General features: G+C 49.9%; 1 protein-coding gene and 1 long non-coding RNA gene across 15 annotated transcripts in view; both read left to right on the top strand.

Annotated features, from left to right (window-relative positions):
• Window positions 1–16,027, top strand: part of KCNQ5 (potassium voltage-gated channel subfamily Q member 5) — a 472,281-nt gene that overhangs the window by 165,084 nt on the left and 291,170 nt on the right. The gene's annotated exons all lie outside the window — the stretch shown is intronic.
• Window positions 6,307–9,542, top strand: LOC139077384 (uncharacterized). Its single transcript, XR_011529852.1, has 2 exons — window positions 6,307–6,488; window positions 7,190–9,542. It is a non-coding gene; the product is annotated as an uncharacterized lncRNA (long non-coding RNA).

The following is a 16,027-nucleotide window of genomic DNA, read 5'->3' on the forward strand; positions in this document are numbered from 1 at the left end:
AAAGGGAGAGTCTGTGGAAGGCCAGTTCTGAAGAGCAGACTTCTGAGGAGAAGGAAGAATCGTGGAGGGAGAGTTTTTCTTTCCTCCTCTCCCCAGAAGAACCATTTGAGTATGCTTCCTGAAACCAGGGAAATCTAATAAATTCTGAATTCTAGAGGATTTTGTGAAGGCTCCTTTGAATGCCATCAGCTACTTGGGTTCTGTGCATCCTCTCTTAAGAAAGGCCCATATTTTAGTTCTCTGTGTGTCTGGATAAATACACTATAGATGAAACTAATAATCCAACTATAAAAGGGCACTCCCTTCCACCTGCTGCTCAGGAAGCCAGGCTCCTCTCAGAGCTGGTCCTCTGGTCTCCCCGACGCTGTGGATGTGCCAGCAGATCTCAGGGTGGGTGTGTTAGTGATTTAAGGAGGAGTCTCGCCCCTTACACTGGGAGCCATCATTCTTCAAGCCCGACTTGGAAGCCTCCTCCTCCTGCTGCCCGCGCAGGCACCCCACCCACAGGAGAGCAGGAGCCTTGCTGTCAAAGGAAATCGTGCTGCAGCAGGAGCCGTGGGGAGCATCATGAGACGGTGCTGAGGAGCATTTGGTGTCAGAATTCATTTGCTGGCAGCAGCCCCGTGTCCTCTGTCTTGGACTTACTGCTGATGTCGTGTACACAGGGCACTTGGAACTGTCGTGATAAAATCAGTGGGACAGAGCTTGGAGGCCGCTGCTCAGGCAGAGGTGGCGCTGGGCAGCCTGATGGGGAGGGGTGAGGCTGCTGGGACCAGCTTCACAGGCCGGTACTGCAGAACCATGGCGAGCGCGCCCGGCTTCCCTCCCAAATGTGAGAAAATGTTACAGAGGTTTAGGAACAAGTGGGAGCAAGTTATAAAACAAGCGGCAGCCGGGTTACTCCAGCGCCTGCCATCTAGAGAATCGCCGCGTCCCAGGAGGCACGTTTTGGACACGTTTTTCATTTGAATAGGCTAGAGCGTGTATTCCCGGAGGTGACTTATGATCGGTTGAGAGTGCATTTGCAGACAGTGTCATCACGCAGTGTGCGCTGTCTGGAGATGCTGTCACTGTGGTTGCTCCCTGGCGGAGCCCAGCATCCTGCTTTCTTCTTTTTCATTGCTTACCTAGAGGGCCATTTATTCGCTCGTGAGGAAACGTGGTGTTTCATCTACTTGATTTTTCAGTTCCTTGTATTTGTTTTTATCAGCTGCCTGTGACTAAAGTGAATAGTCTGAGAAATATATGTTTAAACCACACGAGACTTAGTGTAGGCCTTCTTTTCAGAGGCTTGTTGCCTGGTCTCCTGGCGTGGAGGTGTCCCCTGAGAACGTGTCCCACTGGCTGGGGGACCTGGTCATGGAAGCCGACCCGGTACCACTGATGCATGGCCGCGAGGAAAGTTTACCAGGTTTCCTGTGGCTTTGTAGCAGGTGGCATGGACCTGAGTATGGAGAAGTAACTTTTATCCACACGAGCCTCTTGCTCTGCTTCCCACGATTAGCAGACGTCACTGCATCTCACCCTGCCTCTGTGCCACCTTTTAAGGTGAAGGCTTTTGTTAGGAACCTCGTTGCACCCCTGGGCCAGGCGTTCAGCAGCGGCCGCTGGGCCACTGCGGGGTGATCCTGGGCTGCTGGCCGACGTGGGCCTCGTTCCTGACGCCATCCCCAGAGGCTGTGGGGCCTCACAGGATGGGAGCAGGAACGGCTGGCAGGGGCGTGGGCAGAGCAAGAGCTGGCCCAGCACAGTGTGGGCCCCAAGGCCTGTGATGCACAGCACCGGGGAGCAACAGCATGGAAAGGAAATCCGGGTGAACACGGAGAATGGTTCAGCCCACGGAGCGGGAGAGGGGAGGGTTCGCGGTGGAGGGGGCAGAGCCCAGCGCCCCAGAGGAGCGCGCCCGTGGGGAGTGAACCCCTCCGAGGACAGGGAGAAGCAGCGGGACCCACGGCCCCTCCTGCACGTGGCTCCCGCGCCTCCCTCAGCTCCTTCCAGCTGTGCCGCCAGAGGGAGGTGAGTCCACCCCTCCAGACGTTTCCTCATCTGAGAAACAGATTGTGACATCATTACAGCCTCGTGGATTCTGCGGAGATCTCTCACGGAGTACCGGACTCGGCTGCCCCCGTGAAGAACAGCGCTTGAGCGGGAGGAGCATTTCTGCATCGTCGTGTCGTTGGCAGCTCGGAGGGCCGCCGTGGGACTCTCCATTCCCGTGCGGCTTCCTTCCACCAACGGTGTTTGCGAGAGTCTGTTTGTTTTCTTACCAAGTCTTTGCAGTAGTTTAATTTTAGGTTTAAATCCAGAGGTTTTCTCCCGTGGAACCCTGCGCACAGAGGTGCAGGCCTTCCTTCCTCATCCTGTGAGTTGAAAAAGATGTTGGGGATGTTACGAATCCAGGCTGCAGTGACAGGAAGAGGAGAGACGGTTCCTTGGCTGTTTTTACATCGAATTCTTTTAAAGCAGAATAGAACCCTTGTTTAGAGTTTTAGGTAGGAAAAATTTGGTATAATATTCATAATTTTGCACAGATCTCCACATAGAATCTTGTCAGCTGCATTCACAAAACGGAGGAGTGTCCAGCGGTGGAAGGTGGAGGAGGGGACCAGGTCAGGAAGGGCAGGAGTCACTTTGGATCATTCGTTTTAAATCTGTAGGGACGTATGGAGTTCTGGCGCTTCGTGTTTTGGAAGATGCAACAAGACTCAGACGTAGTTTTTGTTCTCCAGGCTTACGGAGTCAGGTAAGTGACATGTGACATGTACATGGGAACTGTACGTCCCCTGGTATGTGGGAACTCTGGATTGCTCCGTTACTATATCCAGAATGCAGCAAAATGAGAAAATACAATAAACGGTTACAAACAAGTTTCGTAAGTGCTCTGGGAGAGATGTGCAATCCTCTGGAGAGAGCAGGGAGAGACGAGGGAGGGATGGCCAGCACCAGAGCTGGGTCTTCACACTGTGCAGGACATGGCTGTGAGCAGAGGCAGTGAGGCCAGAAGATTCGAGAAATGGGAGCAACTGTGAGCAGCTGAGTTTGACCAAAGGGCTGTGGTGATAACTTGGCTACAGACCACTCAGGACCTTGAGAGTCAGGCTTAGAAACCAGACTTGATTCTCAGGCCAGAGGACCTGGGAGATCCTGGTGCAGGGCAGCAGTGTGGTCGGAGCTGAGCTTCAGGAGGCCAAGTCACTGAAATGGTCAGTGAAGTTCCCGTGATGGAGACAACGGGGGTGAGAGTTAAACTGTGTGACAATGAGCACAGAAAGGATGAGACCAGGGCAAGAGGCACGTAGAAGTTAAAATCGACAGGACTCATGTGGAGCCTCCCAGTGACAGACAATGGTGCAATGAGCAGCGCCAGGCGGGCCACAAGGAAGAGCTGGCTTGACAGGGAGTGGATGTGTTTAACTCAGGACATACTCAGTTGAAGGTGCTGCATGACATCCAACACCCAGACCCATGAGAGGGATTTCCATGGGAGGGGTCACCCACATATGGAAGATTATTGAAGCCCTGGAATTAATTCCCAAGGGAGAAAGCCCTGAGAACAGAAGACTAAAGACAGATCCTTAAGGAACACCCCATCTACAGAGTGAGAACACACAGAGGCAAACACCAAGTGAACACCTTAGAGTCAAAGACATCAGAGAGTCAGAGTGTCAGGAGGGGCAGACAAGAATTCTGTTGTTGGAGTAAATACGGACCCTGAGAAGAGTTGCTGGTGACTAAGAGGAACCGGTGACCTTTCCTGAGAGCAGAGGAGCAGAGAGAGCCAGAACCCAGCCCTGGAAGATCAGGGAGGGAACGTGGCCTGAAAAGTGGAAGCAGCGGGCAGGGAAGACGCTTCAGGATGTTTGTAGTAAAAGGAAAGCGATCTTGAATTATCTCAACTCTGCTCCCTTAAAAGTCACCAACTTTGCTTGGTAATTTAACAGATTAGTAAAATTGAAGTAACTTTGGGAGAACAGCGAGACTGCAGAGGGCTAGAAAGTGGGGCAGACCCCTGTGCATCCAAGGGAGCAAGTTGAGAACTGAGCCAGGGTGCGAGGTCTCCAAGCAGGCGGTGTCAGAGGGACCCAGGACGTAACAGATGTGTCCAGTGGTATGAGATCCACATCGTGCATGTCAGTGATCGCAACAATTGATGGGACCTCTCAGCTCAGAACTGGCCACGAGGAGAAACACCAGTGGAGGATGAGCCGTTTCGCGATCCAGCCGTGTGGTGGCCCGGGGATGTGGCCTGTCTTCCCACAGGTGAATCACCTTGTCTCCCCGTTATCACTGCCCTTCCATTGCCGCGGTCTTAGCGACATCAGAGAAAGACTGAGCAAGCTCTACGCAAGAGCGTTCCTCCAGAAGGAAAAGGAAGTCGCACTCTCAGTAGTGCATCGCAAGGTGTGAGGAGAAACAGCCTCCAGAATGAAGCTCACATGTGAAAGACGAGAGTCTACGAGTGTTTCACTGACCTCAGAAATGCAGGAAGACGTCTGGGGAATGGTCCAGGGGCTGCTCGGACACGTTAATTGCCAATGCTGAGTAAGAATTGCTTCAGAGTACAGTTCCTTCAGAGGAAGATCCAGTGAAGACTTGCCTACTTCCCCAACAAAGGAATGACACAGCCAATACTCCATCTTGAAACAGAGCCACACTCAAACACTGCTGTTAATGTGGTTAATATTATCATCAGCACAATGGACATGGTTAAAACACATCTTCCCACCCCTGCTTGGGTCTAACTGAGAAATGGTGGGAAAAAGGGGCCGTTTTATCCTAGTTTAACAGTGATTCAGTTCATATGAGAAAACATGTCCATTCTAAACACCTAAAACCCGGAAATTCAAATGCTTATCTGAGTAAACATTACTCAAAATCAGATTCCAAAAATATGAAACAAACTTATTGCTACAGCACAAGCACAAAGGCTAAAAATACAGAATACAGTAGGGACATCTAGAAACATGTACCAAAGCTGAGCATAAGATCAGGAAAGAACCATCAGCACAATCATGGAGCCAGAATTAGGCTGAGCGGGACCCGGAGGCCCCTGACAGCCTCCTGGTTTTAGAATTGAGGAAACTGAGGCACATGGTGTCCAAGAACCCCTTAAATGAATGCTCACAGATAAATCAAGCAAAGTCCCTTCAGGGCATTTAATCAGAGACTGATTTAATATTTGTATTTTCAGTTACTTTTTCAAAAATATTTAAGCTCAATTTGAATGAAATTTAAATTAGAAGCAATAGAATTCGCCCTTTTATATCACAAGAGTTAGAAAAATTTGTAAATAAGCATTTACACATGTTTAAACCTGTATTGAGTGTGAAGAAATGCTGATTAATAAAAAAATTCCATTGAAAAATCATGTTAGTTTCAGTATGGTTTTAAAAAATTAACTTGCTTTCTCTGTTTATTAAAACCATAAATCCCCAAAGTCAATACATGTTATGGACACTAATTAATACAGATCGCATCATTGTGGATACTGTTAAGAGAGTTTTATACATTTAAGCATAAGTATTTGTTTATTACACAAAGCAAGCATACGGCAGAAGAAAACAGCCAGGAGGGGTATTTTTCTGAGTATTATACATTTTAGTTGTGTTCATAGTACATATGCGACTGTTCTAATTATTGGTTTTATAAAAGTAAGATCAGCTAATTTGAAATTTATGTGAACATTGCCAGTAATAGTTAACTAACATCTATGCATTACTTAAAATGGATGTGTTACCCTTGACTTGTATTTTACGGAAGTATAAATATTACAGCCTGTGGCTGACTCTCTTGACCCTTATGTGTGAAGAATCATTTTAGAGGTATCTGGAATTTTTAACGACAGAATTTCTTGGCTTGCGTAGTTTCCGATCTCGCAGCACTGCCTCAGCGCAATGCTTGCGTGTCCTACGCTAGAAGAGAGCTCCTGTCTGCAGGCTCATTCCTTCTGCAGCAGAGAGCTCTCACTACTATTGTCATCGTTATTTCGTGATCTGAAAACTTGAGAAGTTAGAAACACATGCAATAGATATAGATAATTAATATTCATCCAGTGATAAAGCTGCTAAAAAACCAGTAAATCTGTGACTAAAAATATCAAGAATTTAAAATGAAATTGAGATGTCACATGACTTGTTTCATATTTCTTTATAATTTGAAGCTCTTTTTGACAAAATCACTACTAAAATCAAAGCTGTCTGGTGTTTCTTCTGAGTATTCAAAAATAAGAATTATTGAATATCCCAAAAGCAACCCATGTGAGGAATATCTAAGATGAATATTCCGTGACACCTCTGGGGCCCTTAGATGGTCTCCTGTTGCAGGAAGGACCTGGAGCCCCCGTCACCACGTCGTCCAGTGCCGGGGACTCTGGTGGCTCAGCAGGATGGCCGTCCTGCCTGTTGGCACATCCACTCGGCTGAGGAACTTCTCGCCGATCGTGTTTTGCCAGCTCAGCTTTGGCCCCGTGCCTCTGGGCTTCTCAGAAGGTAACCTGACCTTCCTATTTGTTTGCCATCGTCTCTCGGCACCTCATCCCCACGTCCTGGGCAGCTGTGAGCGGGAGACTTTCTGCCCAGGACGCTTCTCTCTCCCGGTCCTTCCTCTGCGGGGGCGGTACAGACCCTCAGTGGCAGCCCCTCCGCCAACATTGCTCTTCCTCTGCTCTCCTCACTTTCTACCCCTGGGCCTTGGACCCAACGCCCTGACACCCATGCAGCCCCTTCGGCTCAGATGCGTCCACTGTCCGCCGCAGTGACTGTGGTTTTTCGGGGACACCTACAACCTCCTCTTGTCATAGCGGGTGGAAGGCCTGGTAGACCAAATAGAGGACCTCATGGGTCCTATTCGAGAGCCACAATACTATTATCATTAACTGGATGGATGGAGGATCAGGCTGAGTCACCTGGACAGGCCACCCAGCTGGTGAGGATCAGGGCGGGGGCTCAAACCCACAGAGTCAGAATGCCCAAGGGTGTGTGCTTGAACACGCACCTGGACAATACGAGGGCGAGTGGGACGGGGGAATATCGAGGGGGCTCTTCATAAATCCTTCCACGTCACCAGCAGGCTCTCATCTCTCTTTTTCTGTCAGTAGATTTAATAGGTTGTGAACTGACGCATAAATTCCCAAAAGTAGGTTTGTTCTTTAATAAGATGTGTATTTAAATATCTCATTCTCTCTTTGTAGGGAGAATAAAATGCGTTAAAAACAGGATGACAGAGTAGGCCTGGGGGAAAAGTTCAGAAAAAATGGCAGTTTTTGTCCTCTCTGGCATCCAGTAAGACAGACTCGTGGAAAAGACAGGGCACCATGGCGATGTCAAGGGCGGGCATCCTTTCCCTGTCTGGAGGACCTGCCCTGAGCCAGCGGGACCTCGGAGCCACACGCGTGTGAACATGGGGCTGTGGACATGTTGTGAGAATGCCACTTTCCCAGTGGTGCCTCATGTTCATCTTGTGATTGCCAGAGTGTTTGACGAGTGCATTGATGAACGTGGAGGAGCTGCATTGAATTATGCCCCTGGACTCTGGGCTGGACAGCTTGGGAAGAGAAGCTTGTACACGGACAGTGAATATGCATGTGACAGGAATGGAAGGACAGAGAGAGAAAAGTGACAGCGCCACCAAAGACTGATGGAGCTGTGAAGGTGAGGTGGGGATGTTGACACAGAGACCAGAGGGGCTTCTGAAGACCGAGGCTGGAGCTGTGGCAGGGGTGCTGCTGGAGGTCGTAGACAGCGGTGGAACATCCTGCCTGGTTACCCAACAGTATGTTCTGGGCTATTTGAACTCTGTCCACAAAAGGTGCTCTCTACTGAGATTCCTGTGCCTGCCAGCCTGCCAGCCTCTCCACCCAATGAAGAGCCGCTCTGAGGAAGGAGCAGCAGAGGCCCGTCCTGGATCGCAGGCTCGTCTCTCCAGCATTTGGGCACTTGCGGACACCACCCCTTTCCTTGAGCTTGTCGGCGCTGATATAATGACGAGACACGTTTCCTTGGCTTCCTCCCAGACAGCCTCTCGCTGGGTTTCCTGTACTCTGTCCTGCCGTTGTGGAAGATGTTTGGAGCTGAATAGTCCCTCACAACCGGAATGCCACAGCCGTTCAGCCCTCCTTCCAGATGGCATCTACTGCAGAGTCGCCACTCAGGAAGTTTGAAGGGGCTTTAAAATGCATGTGTTACGGTTTTCTCCACATCTCCAGTCAGCTGGTAATTTCTATTACTCTCATCACGAATCATGTTTCCATCCCCTTTGCTTCTGCTTTTGGTAAAAACCAGTTATTTCCTACCTGGCCTATTATTCCCCTCTTTCACTGCATTTCTTGGGGCCCCAGACCCTCAACCTTCTCACTGAAGTGTCTTAGTGTTGGTGCTAGAACTGCCCTCACAGAGTTCTGTGCAATGACTCCGGGCTCTCCCTGAGCCCCTTCAGAGCTACTCACTGCTCTGGTCTCCCTTCCTCTTTTTCCGAGGACTCTGATCCCGTCACCGGGCCTCACACTCATGACCTCCTCTAAATCTAATCACCTCCCACAGCCCCACCTCCAAATGCCATGCCCTTGCGAGCCAGGGCTCCAGCACGTGGCCTTGAGGGGACACGAGCGTCCGGTCCAGTCTGCTCCTGCTTGTGTGCCTGGTTGTCTGGGTGAGCGTCTTTCTGCAAACTCACTAGTCATGCAGGATGTTTCTGTACACACGGATTTACTGCTTGATGAAGTCCAGGGTGACCTGCCGCGTTTCCCCAGAACTCCCTCCACTCACCTTCCCTCGAGTGCTGTCCTGAGCACTGCTCCCGAGGTGGCCTGCACCATGGCGGCCAGGGCTCCTCCCCGTGCGGAAGAGGAGCCCTGGGGGGCGTCCGTGAATCCTGCTTCCTCAGCTGCACAGCTGGGAGCCTGCGGTGCTTCTATTCTTTGGTTTCTATCTTAAAAGAGTTTTGTTTTCTGCCTATTTTTGCTGAGCTTCCAGCATTTATTGGAGAATAGTTGGACAAATCAATTTGTAATCTCGATGCATTCGTTTCCTGTGCTGCTGTGATGCATCACCACAAACTTAGCGGCTTGAAGTAACACAGATGACGTATTCTACGGTTCCGGAGGCCAGAAGTCCAAAATGGGTCAGGTCTAAAAGCTGGGTGTCGGCAGGGGTGCAGTCCTGCTGGAGGCTCTGGAGGGAATCCACTTCCTTCCCTTTTCTGGATCCGGGGCCACCTGCATGCCTTGGCTCCTGATCCCACGTGCCTCAGACCTCTGCTTCCATGGTCACATCTCCTTCTGACCCGGAGCCCCTGCCTCCCTCTTCTAAGGACCCTTGTGATCACATTGGGCCCACATGGATCACCCAGGATCCCCCCCTCATCACAAGATCCTTAACTTGCTCACATCTCCGCAGTCCCTTCACCATGGAAGATAACTTCCAGGGTCCAGAGATTAGGACGAGGGCATCTTTGAGGGGCATCGCTCGCCTCTCCCCCTCTACTTATTTGTCCTTTGAACCTGTGGATAATACGTTGAATTGGAAATAAACATATTAATATTCAAATGAAGAGAGGAGAGTTGTTTTTTAAGACCATAGCAAACAGGGGCTTAACAATTGATAGAGCGTTACGTTGTGCTTCTTTTTCATGAAGAATATTTATCACATATTCTTAGTACACTGTGCTCGTTACATATCAAATTACTGTCGATGCATACATATGATACATGTGCGTTCAAAGTATGTAGCATTAAAAATGCATGCGACGAAAGCATGCCAGAGTCCTTTCAATACAGGTGCTTACAGGAATCTCCTAAGATTGTCAAATGTAAGAACATGTCAAATTTCCGAGAAATTCTCTCTGTGACACTTTCTTACTCTCCTGTGGTCTTCACATTTGTATTTGGACACAAACACTTGCCCCTGTAGCAGCCTGTGAGCACAGTTGCAGACAGGAGCCCCATGTTGTTGGCAGGCGCTGGGGCTTGCTGGTCCCTGACCTGGGCCCCTTCCGAGTCTGCCCAATGCTTCCCGTCCTGCAGGTCCTGCTTCTGCCACACCACTCAGGCTGCCCTCTGTGGCCAAACCGTGTGCCAGCCCAGGACTCAAACAGAGAGAAATCAGGATGAGAAAACGCTAGTTAACTCAGTAAACCAAACACACAGGCAGGCTGTGGATTGTGAGGATGACACATCCAAATACATTTCAGGGGTGAAGACCGGCTGACATCAAGTCCATCAGTCTGATCTTCCTCCACCACATCTGTCTAGTTACTTTTCCTTCAGAGTACACAGTGTGTAGAATACACTCATGTGTTTTAATTTTTCCAAATTATTAATAAGTACCATTTTAAATGCTCTTTCCTGTAATTCTTGTTTAAAATAGGGTCACTGTATTGCAATGAGACAAAAATTAAACGTTAGAAGTTTGGCCCCCATATTGTTTCAGAAAATTAGTTTCCTTTTTTAAATAATTGCTAATATTTGAAGATTATGAATCATAAGTTAATTGCAAGCTCCCTACCTACCATTTTAGAAGTAATTGAGCAATAGAAATCATCTTTGAATTTATCAATTCTTCATCACTAGCAAATTTATAGGTAGCATCTGTGAAATAGTGATGAAGAAAAATTTGACTTTTTAAAAGGAGTACAAGTGGTAACTAAATTAGGAAATTGTTCGTTTTATTTCTTGTAGCAAAATATTTATTAATTTTGACATTTGTGGTTTTGTTATTGAGGTCACGTAGGTTTATACCATTATGTAAATTTCAGGTGTATCTATCACTATAACTTGACCTCTGTATAAGCTACATCACGTTCACCACCTCAAGTCTGGTGTCCGTCTGTCACTGTGCATGCGCCCTGTCCCCCCTTTCGTCCCCCCCCACCCTCTTCCCCTCTGGTAACCACCAACCTGTGCTCTGCATCTGTGTGTGTTTGTTGTTGTTGTTTTATCTTCCACTTATAAGTGAGATCAGATGGTATTTGTCTTTCTCCTTCTGACTTATTTTACTTAGCATAATTCTCTCAAGATCCATCTGTGTTGTCACAAATGGCAAGACTTCATCTTTTTTATGGTTGAGTAGTATTCCGTTGTATATATATACCACATCTTATTTATCCATTCATCCATCAATGGGTATATATATAAAACTCTAAAGAATCCACCAGAAAACTATTGGAAATAATACACGAATACAGTAAAGTTGCAGGGTAGAAAATCAGCATACGAAAAGCAGTTGGTCTCTATACCCTAACAACAAGCTAACATAAAAGAGAAATCAAGAAAACAATCCTATTTGCCATCTCAACAAAAATAATAAGGTACCAAGGAATAAATTTAACCAAGGAGGTTAGAGACCTGTACACTGAAAACTATGTTCTTAAAAGATATTTTTCTCATCAGTGTTTCTCGTTTTCCATTTGGCAATTACTGTTATTTTCTGTTGCTTGAGTAAGAGGCTGCAAAATTAGCCAGCCCTTCAATTCACACATTTACTTATTGGGGTAAAATCAATATTTTCATCCTGGAACGGAGCACGTGCTTCACAGTCTGATGGTAAGGAGCGAAATCAGCTCAGAAGAACACAGCTGTGCGGGCAGCAGCGCCCTGAGGTGAGGGGGGCGTGGCACTGGTGGGCCGACCGCGGACACCGGTGGGGACAAGCCAGGCCTCATTTACTCCCCCCGCCTCAGTGTCTCGTCTTCAGCCGCAGGTGGTGGCGTTGGATGCAGCACAGTCCCAGCGCTGTCCTAACGCGGTTCCGCGACGACAGTGGCCCCGCGCTGTGGGAGCTTCCAGCGCTCCGCAGCCCCCTCGGCCCCTTCTCTCCTGAGGCCTCACAACAGGCCTGGGGGTGGGGGACGGAGACACAGCAGTCTTCCCACTCTGGCGTGAAGAGGCCTCCTCACCTCGGTGTCCGGCAGGACCTGCGTCCTGTCTGAGGCTCAGTGCGCTCGGCTCCAGGAGCAGCGCGGGGGGACCCGCGCAGAAGCACCTGCTGGCCCGTCGTCCGCTGCCCCGACGCCCTGCTTCTCTCCTCCTGGTGGACGGTCCTCCCCGTTCCACGTCCCCTCAGGCTGTCCCTTCCCCCTCAGCCCTGCAGAGGGACCCTCCGACTCCCTGCCCCTTCCCTCACTACTCGGGACGCTGTGTGCTCCAGCTGTTACCCTTGGCATTTGCTGTCTGGCTCCCTGGGGAGGTGAGGTCCTCCAGGCTGACGGTTTTGTCTGTTTGTACCCAAGTCCCTGACGGCCAGGGGTGTGCAGCAGAGGGCGCGTCAGGGGTCCACGGGAGCCGAGCGCAGACCAGGCCTAGGGCGGGCGGCGCCCCTCAGGGTGCTCTCCTCTGGGTCTGGAGCGGGGTGGTCTCACAGGCAGGAGAAGGCGCCTGAGTCCGAGGGGGAGCAGCCTGGCCTCGGGCATCAACCCAGTGCTGGACCCTGTGCTGCTGACGGGCCTGGGGGCTGACAGGCGAGCCGGGGCCTCCGGCGGAGGGGGGTGGACCCCCAGCCTGGCGCCTCTCCTCCAACCCCCTGGGAGCCGCCCTGAGGGCCGTTCCTGTTTGTCGCCAGCTGCTCGTGGAGGCCCCGCGCTGTCATGGGAGTGAATGAACGAGTGAATAATAGGCCACAAAGCCAGGCGTTTGGCCACTGAAGTCACTCAAAGCTGTGGGGTGCCTTGTTCCTAACTTTGGAGGGACAGCCCCCGTCAGGCGGGAGTCAGTCGACAAAGCAGGGGTGTCTGGGGTTGGGAGGCCAGTCAGTGTCCAGTCACGGCCGCCACGTCCCCTCCGGCCAGGCCAGCAGGCGGTGGCGCTTCCTGGGCCCAGCGCCATCTCTGATCCCGGGCCCCGCGCTGCTTCCCTGCAGGTGCGGGGAGCTCGGCTGCCAGCCAGTCAGGAACTCGCAGGTTCAGGGTGCCAGCACACAGCACACACCCGAGGTGGCCATCCGGTGCCACCGCTCCGACTAGGAGGGACCCGGATGCTGGAGGGACTCGAGCGAGACTCAGTCACCGCCACGTCCCCGGGGTTTAGAGGCCGACCTGGGGAAACCGGATAATTACAAGGAGCTAAATTTAGAATAAGGTCATTCTTTGCAGATTAGAAATAGTGAAAGTCAGCGTCTCCACCTCAGAAGCTTCAGGAACATCATAAGAGAGAGCGAATAGAAAGAAATGTGTCGTGCTTCTAGTAGAAACATGGCTTCAATTTCTGTTCCCTCGCCTGCCTTTCTGCTTAAATCGGAACATATTTATGTTTACTATTATCCCTAAGTGTCCCTGCTGTGATCTTAAAATTTTTCATAAAAGTATTCTTGGTTTTAATGCTAACTACAAAATAAACATATATACTCACACGCATATGTACATGTATCTTATATTTTGTGTGTACACATATGTGTGCATATATATGACGCACTGGTGGTGAGTCATGGTGACTGTGGCCGGGCGGCCTCTGCCTGTGGCTTGTCCATCTCTGCTCCCACTGACTTGGGCCTCCAGAGACGCCCTTATGTGCCCGCTCCCAGGGCCCAGCATGGACTGTCCAGCAGTCCGACCTCTTACTGAGAGGCCCCTATCCACTAGCTACCGCTTGCTTCCATATGCTCTTAAAATCTGAAAAACCTCAAGACAGCAAAGGAATTCATTTTTAAAGTGAAATCTCATGCAGCAATTAGATAGATGAGGAATATTTTTGGCCCAAGGCACTTTTTAAAATTTATTTTATTTTATTATTATTATTATTATTTTATTTTTGAGGAAGATTAGCTCTGAGCTAACTGCTGCCAATCCTCCTCTTTTTGCTGAGGAAGACTGGCCCTGAGCTAACATCTGTGCCCATCTTCCTCCACTTTATATGTGGGACGCCTGCCACAGCATGGCTTGCCAAGCGGTGCCATGTCCGCACCCGGGATCCAAACCAGCCAAACCCAGGTCACCTAAGCAGAAAGTGTGAACTTAACCACTGCACCAAGGGGCTGCCCCCTGGCCCAAGGCACTTTTGCGGGGCACACCACAGAAGGAGACTCCTTGGTTCTGCTTGCGAGTGACTTAATGGTCAAAGGCGGATCCCTTCTCTCTCCCATCTCCTCCTTTGCTGGTTCCGCATTCTTTCTGCGCTCTCTCTGTGGGGGAGCCTCTGTGCCCGGAGCTGTGACATGGCTTTACACTCGTGAGACGCACACCCGAAATTCTACACCAGGCATTCGCCACACGAGTAGTCTAGACAATTCTGCAGATGCCGTCGGGGTTTCCGGAGGAAGTGCGCTCTCCTCAAGGGGTCGAGGAGCGTCCAGGAAGGAGAAGGCATCCGAACTGGCAGTGAAGTCATTGAAATGAGAGGAAGTTTGGAGAGTGCAGGGGGCGTGGGAATTCTAGGGTGAGAGACGACATGCCGAAAAGCCTCTTACAGGGGAGAGAATAGATGATTGAGACAAGGCAAGATTTCAAGTTTACATGAAACAAGGTTTCTCCAAGAGAGTTGGGGGAAGTGGGACCCCACAGGAAGTGGTGACAGGTGTGGATAGTCCCGAATGTGCGCTGGGGACTTCAGGTTTGCGTCTTGGTGTATCAGGAGAGCCCTCTGCGCTGTCTCTGGGGAGCTACGTGAGTGGAGACCCTCCAGAGGGGCGGCGGTGTGCAGAGAAGGGGGCTTTGGTGAGGTGAGCGGGCTGATTTCAGGGAGAATTCCCAGACAGGCAAAGCCCAGGCCACGATGAGGGAGGAACGTGGGGTAACAGAGAGGGAGGGGCCCGAGGGAGCCCAGGTGCTGCCCCAGAGGACTGGTAGGTAGTGGGGTCTTCAATGGAACTGGAAAATCAGGAGGAAGGCCTTCTCAGTTTCCTACAGACATGGTGGTCCCCGAGAATACCCAGCAGAGGTCAGGGAGATGCTGGGGTCCATGGGGACAAGTATTCTCTGAAGTTGCATGTGTGGGAGTCTATTCCACAGAGATGAGAATCAAGGAGATGGACAATGGATGAGATATTTGAAAGAATGAGAGCAAAGAGAATAACAGAACGGGATCTTACTTCTTTTTACGGAATTTCAGTGAGCAGCCCTAACTTCCATTAGTCTCCCGGTTCTAGGTGACTCCACACCAGTGGTGCTCAGGGATGGGGAGAATTTGGTGTTCCTGGCATCCAGTGGAGAGAGGCCATGGGTGCCTGTCAACATCCTACAACACACAGGACGGCCCCACAGAGAGGCTCATCTGGTCCCAAATATCAGTAATGCGGAGATGGAGGAACTCTGCTCTATGTTTGCCAAGTAAAATCCCTTCAACATCTTCTTTAGTCAAACAAACATTGTCTCCCAAGTGCTCTCATCTCCTGAAGAATTAAAAACTAGAAATCCTTCCAGAAGCAAATAAGGTCTCCTACAGGGGCCTGCAACCATCCCACACATTTCCCCATGAAAGAAAAACTAGATACTCAATGTGAAAGTGCCAGTTTGGGACGAAATTACTCACAAAAGCAAGCAAACAAGCATCTTTTTCAAGCAATTCCAACTTGAGGCATAGATGGGAAAACCGCTGGGAGGAAAACCAGGAGCAGCTCACACTTGGTCGTGTGTGTCCAGGAGTTCACAGATGCACATGATACATAGCACACGAGTGTGCGCGCCTGAGCCCACGCTCCCTCCTTGGCTCCTTCTCGACCACCCGCCTGCCATCCTCAAGGGCCAGGCCATGCCTGCACCATGTCCCCCAGGTTCCTGTGCTCCTGCTCGTGCAAATAAGACTTCATTTTTGTAACTTTCCTTGGTAGATGCCTGCTTAATTCACTGTGGTAAAATTGGAACAATAAATAAATGTGAGATAGTCAAAATATTCCTGAACCCCATGACAAGTAGCCTGTATACTGGCTGTAATTTTTGTGAAAGTGTGTGTGTGTCTTTAGAGAACCCAGTGCCAAAAATATTAATAGAGCATTAATATTCACTTAACTTTCTAGATGATGGATTGGAAGAGATTTTGCTTATGTTTCGCTTGGTTTGTTTCCAATTTGTCGCATTGGAATAAATTTTAAATTAGAAATTGGAAAAC

The sequence above is a fragment of the Equus przewalskii genome, chromosome 19 (assembly GCF_037783145.1).
Source record: "Equus przewalskii isolate Varuska chromosome 19, EquPr2, whole genome shotgun sequence".
Classification (NCBI taxonomy): Eukaryota; Metazoa; Chordata; class Mammalia; order Perissodactyla; family Equidae; genus Equus; species Equus przewalskii.